At 42.2% G+C, this 10,453-nt stretch overlaps 1 protein-coding gene and 1 long non-coding RNA gene across 2 annotated transcripts in view; one reads left to right on the top strand and one right to left on the bottom strand.

Annotated features, from left to right (window-relative positions):
• LOC134289492 (signal recognition particle subunit SRP72-like) overlaps nt 1–10,453 on the bottom strand; it is a 107,362-nt gene that overhangs the window by 32,237 nt on the left and 64,672 nt on the right. The window lies entirely within an intron of this gene.
• LOC134289498 (uncharacterized) lies at nt 5,450–6,755 on the top strand. Its single transcript, XR_009998544.1, has 2 exons — nt 5,450–6,589; nt 6,671–6,755. It is a non-coding gene; the product is annotated as an uncharacterized LOC134289498 (long non-coding RNA).

Here is a 10,453-nt window from a genome sequence, read left to right as displayed (position 1 = left end):
AAGTTATGTCGAAAAATTCTTTAACAATTTATTTAGGAATTCTACCAAGTAATGCTTTGCATTCCTTCAAATATTGCTTTACCGTTTTCTTTAGGAAATCCTTCCTTGAAGAATAGTTTGGTTGAAAGATGTCATTTAGTATTTCTCTAAGCACTCCTTCACGAGTTCTTACAGTGTTGTCTCCGAGGATGTTTCAAAAGTACTTAAAAAAATCAAAGGCTTCATCAGTAGGTCGAAATATTTGTTCAGGAAGTCCACCAATTTTTTTTTGCAGTCCTGGGAACCCACGGTGGTGCAGATAGCCGAATTGAAAGATTTCCATCCTGGGTGATTGCCAGCCATCGCCTTGACCTGTAACCAGGTCAGATTTCTGTCGACTTGCTTGATTTCGTTATTGAGGCTGTGCCACCGTGAGCCTCTGAGTCTGCCTCTGCTGCGATGTCCTGCTGGGTTCCAATCTAATGCTTGCTTGCAGATTCCGGTTCCGCCCCTGCGTAGAGTGTGGTCGACCCACCTCCACTTTTGCTCCCGAATTTCTGTCGCTATCGGCTTTTGATGACATAGACGATGGAGTTCCACGTTGGAGATCCAATTGTGAGGCCACCATGCACGAATTATGCCGAAGACATGCAGCCGTGGCGTGTTCTCCACTGATACACACCAAGTTTCACTGGCGTACAGCAGCACAGATTTCACGTTCGAGTTAAAAATTCGGATTTTGGTGTGCACCGACTAGTCTGGTTGTTTTTCCATACATTTCTTAAACCCGCAAAAGCAGCCCTAACGATTTGGTCTTGTTGACGTAGATGGTAACACCTGCAGCTGAGGAGCGATAGGCAAGATAATCGAGCTTGCTCTGCATATCAGAGCGCCGTTGAGCTAGGAGAGCAACGTCATCGGCCAGTTCGAAATCATTTAGGTGCTCCATGGTAATGGGCTGCCACAGCAATCCACGATTTGGTTCACTGCCAATGGCACCTACCAGGATTTCGTTGATTACAATGAGAAACAGTAGTAGCGGTGATAGTATACAGATCCTTGCCCCACTCCAGCAACGACTCGGATGGGATCGGACAAAACACCATTGTGCAGTACTCTGCACGAAAATGCCCTGTACTGTGCTTCAATGAGGCTGACGATTTTCTCAGGGAGACCCTTGCGCCTGAGGGCTTCCCACATGTTTCCGTGATTGAGACGGTCGAAAGCTTTTTCGTAATCAATGAACACCAGGTAGAGACTCTTGGAATTTATTGATTTGCTCCAGAATGATACGGAGCGTGACAATATGGTCCACACAGGACACACAGGTGCCGGACGGAATCCTGCTTGCTGCCGTCGGAGAGCTGCGTCAATCTTTTTCTGTATCCAGTTTAGGATCACTTTGCAGAGGACTTTGAGAACGATACATAGTAACATAGTACCCCGCCAATTATCGCATACAGTCAGGTCACCCTTCTTGGGTACCTGCAGGGGGAATGAGAATTTCTTTGCTAACCGCAAAAATCCGTATTTATCCGTTGCTAACCGTCGTTAACCGCGTCTAACTGCTGCTCGGATAGCAGTGGATAGCGACGGTTAGGTACGGATAAACAAGCGGATAAATGCAGATTTTCCGGTTAGAAAAGGATATGTCATTCCCCTTCCCAAGTAACAAAATTAATTTTATAATGCTTTTGAAGTATTCTTCAACACCCATGCTTTAAAACCATGCATAAACCAAATTGCTCTGCAAAACAACATCAACTCAACCATAAACCCGCCATAAGACCAAAGAGGCCCATCCTAAGATGCTCTTTGAGAGTTGTTTTTAAATTTCTCTTAAAACTTGTTGTACTTCCCAAGTTGTCCTCAAGGCGAATTGCTCTCTCCTTGTAGAATTCTTCAAGTGCACGATAAAACGATAATAAATTTGTCAGTGTTGTTGCTGATGCAGCTTTTATGTCGACAGAAAAGTTTGATGAAATAAATTGAAAAAAAAAACACAATGAAAATGCCACATTATTGTAATTGCGATTAATTTATTACACAAATTGGAAATATTTCCGTGGTGTAACAAGGATGCCAAATGCCAAGCAAAATTTATCGTATATATATTGCAAGATACTTCCAAAAATTGCAACGCGCTTCCATTATAACGCACTAATAAAATATTTGAAAATATTATTCCTGGTCATGCGAACATTGCTCATGAGTTTTCTCAACATGGCTTTCATTGAAATCTAGGCCGGTGGTCGGTCCATCATCGATGGTTTTTAACAACATCACCATAAGATCGTCTTAAACTTCTTTCAACTAATGCCAGAGCTAAAAGCATAACTCAAGAATACTAAGATTTATAACGTTCTCAATGCAGCCTGGTTGGCCTCCATCAAGAACGTCTTAAGTTTATTTCATCTTAAGCAAGGGTGAGAAGTATTTCTCAAGAGTACTCAGGTTTATAACGTTCTTGATGTAGGTTTATGCAAACTCCGCCGAGAACGTAATAAATCATGTACGCCAAATTGTAAACAAACAATAAATTATCGCACCGCGGTGGATTTTGTGAATCTCGTCCGATTAATTTTATCATTAGCCCGGTACCGTTGCCAACCAGGCAGACCTTTTTTGATAACCGGCCTTGATGCGGTACAGTGCATCATTCCTCCGGTCAGAATTTCCAACAGGTAAGTAGTTGTTGATTTCAAAGATCGATGATTGGAACCTGAATTGCACGGGATTCGACGTCCTGGATGACCAAACCCACCTCATTTCGGATGATGCAACCGGAGGTATTTTGCACTGCACCGCGTCGCGGTTGGGTTTCCGGGTAGGTGTTCTTGATTGGCAGCAATACCGGAACGCTGAGAATCAAAATCTAATGCTTGAGTTTTTTTATTGTATTTTTCATGTACCAAACTGTTCTTAAGCGAGAACAGTTGCTCTTGATCAAGAACGGATGATTGAAGTTAACTACAAGAGCCTTATAAAACTGAAAATAAGTTCAACAGTTCTTGTTGTGTTTATGGTTTTATGAACTGAACCTCAAGTATTCTTGGAGGTGTTTTTAAAACCACATATTGACGAAGAACAATTGTGCTCAGCTGAAACTCCGATAAGATCAACTAGAATATGCAATGTTCCGATAAAACTATCATGAAAACAAATAAAACCAAATAGAATCAAGATTGTTACTTGGGTTGGGTACCTGACGCCTTGCATACAGTCGGCCAGCAATGTCGCGGTTTCCAATATGTTGCCGAATAATTGAGCAAGAGTTGTGCGTATACTATGGGGTCAGCTTTGAGCATCTCAGCTGATATGCGATCGGCCCATGGGCCCTGTTCGATTTCATGCTACGGATGTCTGTTTCTATCTCCTGCACTGATGGAGCTTCGGTGTTGACACGGGGAATGCGCCGAACCCTTGGCGGATCATGCTGAGGTATTGATGGCGTGGCCGACACTTGAAAAAGGTTTCCAAAGTGCTCGAACCAGCGTTTCAACTGGTCAGCCGTGTCGGTCAGTAACTGTCCAGACGTGTCTTTCACGGGCATCGTAGCATTCATGGTCCCACTTCTTGGTCCCACTAAGGCGACGTGAGACATCGTAGAGGAGACGGATGTCGCCGATGTTTGCGGCTTTCTCGCCTTCGTCGGCTAGGGAGTCCGCCCACGCTCTTTTGTCCCGTCTACATGAGCGTTTCATTTCCTTCTCGAGAGCCGAATAGCGCTGACGGGCTACGGCTTTAGCTCCTCGTGTTTTCGCTCGCTCTATCGCGGCTTTGGCGTTCCTTCGCTCCTCTATCTTCCTCCAGGTATCATCTGTGCACACCAAATTCTGATTTTTCCATCCAGCAAAACTAATTGCTGGAACGTGATCAGCAAACTGTAGTTTGCCGAAACTACAGTAATAATTGACGAAGAGTCAGCAAAATTAGAAATTGCTGAACGTCAGCAAAAGAGTTGTCAAACACTTAGCATTCTCCCAAGCATTTTCCTTGACACATTTTGCGCGCTGCTGCCCGAGGCACCGCACAAGCAGGAAAACGAGGAAATCACCTGGAAAAGCTTTTATTTTCGTTGTGATTTACACTAGTATTGATTGCACCACTTCAATTATAAACCTTTATCGGATTTACTTACCTCTAATTACCAAAAATCAAGTTCAAATGATCATTTCGATTAATTTTTATTTCGGCTGAAAAGTAAAAAAAAAAACAAAAAATTTCGACCAGATTCGAGCTCGGACAACATTGCTGAACGACCAGCATAACAAGCTGTCAAAATACATTACTGAAAAACCAGCAAAAATATTTTACTGGATGGATTACTGGTTTTACAGCATGTCAAAAACCAGCAAAATTTTGCTGGTTTCCAGCGAAATAGAAATAGTGTGTAGAAAGCTGCATTCTGAGTTCCCACGTATTCATATTCATAACCGACTACATATCACGTGTTTTTATTTACAATCTCCATCCCATCAAGACGACACCTGCAGATGCGTCTTCTTTTTGTCAGACGTCACTTTCAGTTTGACATTTGCGATCACTGGCTTTTAAATTGACCGTTTTAAGTTTTCGGTCATGCCTTGAGATTGAGAGTCACGTCAGTTCGTCGGTGAAGGACCTTTTCACCGCAGCGTCTTCCAGTCGGCGTGTGTTGAACCGGCCTTCGATTTTCTCCACCTGCCGATGGATTCTTGCCATGCGCAGCCGGATCTCGCCGATTAAGAGATGATGGTCGGACGCCATGTCAGCGCTACAAATGCTTCGCACACCAAGAAGGCCGGCTCCGTCTCCATTTCCGGCTGATGCAGATGTGGTCGATTTGATTTGAAAATGGTCGATTTTTGCGTGGCGTAATTTATGGACGTTCCCAAACAGCTCCCAGTTTTCGCTCAATCGCCTCTTCACTCCCTCAGCCCACGTGTGCCAAACCTCAACCCACCGTTTAAAATTTGGTTTTTAAATTTTGAAAAATGTAATGATTTTTTGATTTTATACGAAAGAGCGGCTTTTCTGAGCCACAGTGATTTTTTTCAGATTTTTAGAACTGGATTTTGGTACATAAAATCAATTTCCAAGAGAGATTTTTCGATATCACCTTTTGACAGCTGGACAACTGTTTGACAGCTCCGCCCAGTACAAACTGCAACAAGGGGTGATTCGACAAATCGCTCCCATACAAACTTCAAATTGATTTTTAAATAGGTTCCGGGGCACCAAAATTCATGAAAATTTGGATTTTGGCTCAGTTTGATATGCCGATTTAGAATATCGAATTATCTCAATACCGTTAACCCTCGAGCGATCGCGCTGTTGTATTTTGTACAGCATGTTGAAAAAATCTCGCTTTTTGTACTCAGCATTAGTGTGGTGCTGACGCAGGTAGTCAACCGCGCGAGTTACGGAAGGTTAAGGACAAACGTCTTGACATCCCGCTTCAACGGCTTCAACAGTGCATCAAAACTTCAAATGCACAAATCTCAAGAAGCAAGCTTCACACAACGAAGTATTTTATTATTCTGTTCTTGCTCACTTGTAATAAGCTTAAAACAAGAAGATCAGGTGCGCTGGTTTTGTTTACGAAGAGATTTGTGCCCTCGAAATCGTGAATAGGTTCCAAAGGCGGCCATTGTGGCGGCCATTTTGGGATTTTAACAAGTCTGTCCTTAAAGAAGCCATTGATAATATTTATGCATGTCCCACCCTAAGCTTCTAAGTCGCATCCCTTCAGTAGGACATGTCGCATCGCTTCTCGCTGTTGCATCCAATGTTTTGCAACTCAACTCGAGTCACGTCGCCGTGATGCCCTCTGCTCTGATGTTGCGGATCTGTCAGTCCAGAGACATCCTCCGCGGCACTACTTTTGTTTTTCAATCTCGTTGACGGCCGTCTCCGTCGTTGTTTCACTTTGGTTTAGTCATATAAAATTGTGAAGCTTTTATGCGATTATTTCCCTGTCCCCAAAGTGGAGAAAATAGTGAAGAAAAGCAGCAAAGTGATCGTGCAAATTTGGGTAATAGTGCGTAAAACGCGTCGCCAACTAACAGCGTAGTTTAATCTCTTGAAGAAAGAGGCGTAGCACCCTGCAGTCAACCCCCCATCTAAAGTGTGATGGCGAGCCTGAAGGGAGGGGATTAACTTAAAACGTAGCTAGATTTGATATTTGCATAAATTGTGGTTTATTGTATCTAGTGGTGGAGTTTTTCCGATTGTAGGGAATCTCGGTACTCGAAGAGTGCAGTGTTTTGAAAGTTGTCCTACGCCTACGTGATAAAATATGTGAAAAGGGTTGCCCCGTATCAAGCCGATTGGAAGCGCTCTAGTTCGATCCGGTACGACGATAGAAGCTTATCAGTGAGATTTGGAACGCGTAGAAGCAAGAGAAAAGTTTGTTATCATAGTGATAATGAGATTAAGAAAACAAAAAGTTTGAAAATCTTGGAAAAATAATAACAGTGAACAAGCATCCCGCAACAATATTGAATTGTGAAAGATTACGTGGGCAGCTAGAAAAAAAAGTGGAAAATGGGAGGAAATATGTCAGCCTTTCGCTTCCATATCTTGTTGGTCACTTTTACGCTGCTGCTGCTGATGGCGACACAAAACGGTGAGTCACAGTGAGCCTGGACAGGCGACTCAACTGATAAAGAATCCATCATCGGTCAACAATAATCTCATTGCATTGCAGCTGTGTCGGCCAAGGAATATAGCATCGAGTTGGAATCGTCCGGTTCGGTGGTGCTGGGCGGAACGATGGAATTCCGCGCTACCCTCCTGACGGATGGAAAACCCGTCGATGATGATTACGAGGTTTCCTGGACGGATAACTTGAACCCACCGAACAAGCAAGGCGTAAGTTTGCATATCTTCAGCTTGATTATTTTTATTGGTTATTTATATGTATGCACGTGAAAGTGGCATCAGTGATTCTTCTTTTTTGAGTGTCACGTATTATAATGTCAGCGTGATTATTGAAAGTAACTAAGCGGAACCGCAGGCAGGAATGGCAATGGAGTGATAATCATTAGATTTGCTCGGTTCATTATAATAATAATGGATCTTCAGTCGGATATGTTCACGTTGCAATCCACTTCGAATGCATTCGAAGAAATCTTGTTCATTTATTTATTTGTTTTGTTTATTCAATTGGTTCCTTACAACTGATCTCGATCTCATCGATTCGATATTATAAAATGTTGCAAAACCATAAACCGACTCGTTTGCAGCATGGAGTACAAGTTGTCAAAATAATTTAAATATCAAAAATTCAGATTGTTCATCGTCTCTGGAGGTATTCATGCAGGAATCCCTGGAGAAATTCTTGGATGAATGCCTAGAGCATATTCTGGAAGAAATCTCCAAGGAATCCCTGGATGAACTCCTGAAGGATTCCCTAGAGGCAATCTGAGAGCAATCCCTGGAGAAGAAACATCCTGAGGAATTCCTGGAGGAACCCTTAGAGAAATTTCTGGAGAAATTCTTGGAATAACTTCTGAAGGACTTTTTGGAAAAATCGCTGAAGGAATCCCTGAAGAAATTTTTGGAGGAACCTCAGGAGAATCTTCTAGACAAATACCTGGTGGAATCTCAAGTGGAACTCCTGGAGAAATCCGTACAGGAAGAATTTCTTGAAGAAATCCCTGGAGGAATCTCAGAAGGAATTCTAGGTGGAAACCCTGGAGAAATTTCATAAGAAATTCCTAGTAGAGGAATTCCCCGAGAACTATTTCTGGAGTGTTCTTGGAGGAGTTCCCAGGGGAATTTCTGGAGGAAAACCTGGAAGAAATCCCGGAGGAATCCATGGAAAAAATCCTAAAGGAATTCCTGAATAAATTGCAGAAAGTATTTCTCAAGGAATCTATGGAGGATTTCCTGGGGAAATTCCTGGAGAAATTGCTGTAGAAGATCCCGAAGGAATTCCTGGATCAATTCGTGGAGGAATTCTTGAAGGAATACCTGGGGTAATCCCTGGAGAAATTCTTGATAGAATTCCCAGAAAAGTCCCCGGAGAAATGCCTGGAGTATACCTGGAATAATTTCTGGATAAATTCCGGGAGGAATTCCTGGGAGAATTTTTGGAGGAATCCCTGGAGGATTCCTCAAGAAATCCTAGAAGGAATTTCTAGAAGAATCTCAGGAGGAATTCATGAAGGAATCGCTAAAAAAATTCTTGGAATAATTCGTGGATAAATTCCGGGAGGAATTCCTGGGGTAATTTCTGAAGGAATCCATAAGGATTTTTTGGAGAAATTTCTGGGGAAATTGCCGTAGGTATTGTGGAGGAATCTCTAGAGGAATTCCTGGAGGTAGCTCAGTTTAGGCCTCTCCACTTTTTCAAAAATTTTCTCTGATTCTCAAGCCCACCCCCATATTTTGATTGGCATCCTAAAAGAAGTAACTGGTCAAAATTTCAACCAAATCCATTGAATTGCATCAAATCAATTTAGTATTTTTTGACTATTTTCGAACTTCAAAAAATCATAACTACACTAAAATTTGTCAAAAAATAATTCTTTCAGCACAAATTGAACACACAAAATTCCTCCTGAAAGTGCTTCAGTAGTTCTAGGATATCATCCAGGGATCCACCATGCAATGTATAGTATGGTGAAACTTTCAGGAAGAATTCCTGGAGGAATCTTTAGAGAAATTCATTGTACCTGTAGGAATCTCTGGAAGAATTCCTAGAGGAATCTCTAGAGAAATTGCTAGAGGAATACCCGGACGAATCCTAAGAACTTTTAGAGGAATCCATGCAGAAATCCCCAGAGGAATCCTTTGTGGAATTCTTGGAGGAATCCCAGGAAGAATTCCTGAAGAAATCCAAGAATCAATTTCTAAGGGAATTCTAGGAGGAGTTTCTGAAAAAATCCCAGGAGGAAGTACTGAAGAAATCGCTGAATTTCTAGAGGAAATCCTGAAGGAACCCTAAAAAGAGTAAGCAGAAGAACTTTTGGAGCAATCCCTGAAGCAGTTCCTGAAGAAACCCCAGGAGGAAGCTTGAAAGCAATCCTAAGAGGAATTCTTAAGGAAATCTCTAAACAGTTCCTGGATGAATTCCTAGATTAATTCCTGGAGAAGTTGCTGGAAGAATTCCAGGAGGGATTCCTGAAGGAATCCCAGGAAGAGCTCTCGGAGGCAGTGTCAAAATGATCCTGGAAGTTGTTCCCGAAAGAATCACAGAAGGAATCCTTGGAGGAATCTTGGAGAAATTAGTTAAGAAACCCCATGATGAATCCCGGAAGCAATCCCATGAAAAATTCCTTAGGGAATCTCACGAGAGCTTTCTTAGCGAATTCCTTAAAGAATTTCTGTAGAAATCCCAGAATTCTAAGGCTTTTGTATCTATCACAATTGAGCAAGTTTAAAATAAAAATGACTGATCCGTTAGAAGTTAAGTTATTTAGGTGTGTGCATCTGATCAAGATGGTTAGAAGCTGTTAGAAGGACTTCTAACCATCTTTGAGATGCGGCTAATGTTGTCGCTTTCATACGGTTGAAAATGCTAAGGACTCCAGTCGAACTTCGACCACCTTTGTAGTGTCGTCGAAAGACCCAATTGACTTTTGGTTTGGGTTAGTCCCACCTTCGGTATCTAATCCGGAGTTCCTGAAGGGCTATCTTCCGAAGGAGTTTGTTAGCCTCTCCCCAAGGAGAAACATCCCCTCTATACATCTCTTTACGTCCTTTCAAGAAAACGTAATAGAAATACAGTACTCCAGCTTCGACACATGCAGACGACGCAAGAGTGGATGGAAATAAGCCAGAGGCTGTTCTAACACAGCGATTGTATACTGGCTCTAATATCTGTAGCATTTCTTCAGATGACCGACAAGTTAGATCTATACCGTACAGAAGTCTGCTAGTAACGATCGCGGATGTTATCCGCAGCACTGTTTCACCATTATTGTGGTTGTGACGACTCGTTAACGATCTTGATAGACGGATCCTGGATCCACAGTCATAACAACATCGTCAACATAGACGATAACAATATCGTCAGCATAGACGAAAGTGTATATGTCTTTGGGAAGAGCATTGAACACTCCGTTCATAGCCACTAGAAACAGTGTTACTGGGAGAACGGAGCCCTGAGGAATTCCGGTTTCTTCTCTGAATATGTTTGACTTGTGTTTCCCGATGATGACCTGAAAGACCCCATGCAGACAATGGGGCACGTTCGGTGTAGTAGCCTAATTTGATGCTGTTTGTGCAAAACTTTGGATAACTATGTTGTTTATGTTGCAAGAAATGAAGAAAACAACAACACTGTTGCTAAAAGTTTTGCTCAAACAGCATCAAATTAGGCAAGGAATCATAATACCCACGTTTTTTGCACCATTTTATTGCAGAAACGGAGAATTGACCTTCTCACCATACTAAAATTCAGCTCATTACTACAAATCTAGTACTTCACCGATATGTCCTATTGTTCCAGGACGAATGGTGTCCAGGTTCTATTGTATGCTTT

The sequence above is a fragment of the Aedes albopictus genome, chromosome 3 (genome assembly GCF_035046485.1).
Source record: "Aedes albopictus strain Foshan chromosome 3, AalbF5, whole genome shotgun sequence".
NCBI lineage: Eukaryota > Metazoa > Arthropoda > Insecta > Diptera > Culicidae > Aedes > Aedes albopictus.
The sequence above is the reverse complement of the archived record's forward strand: the minus strand, read 5'-3'. Positions and strand labels throughout refer to the sequence as shown.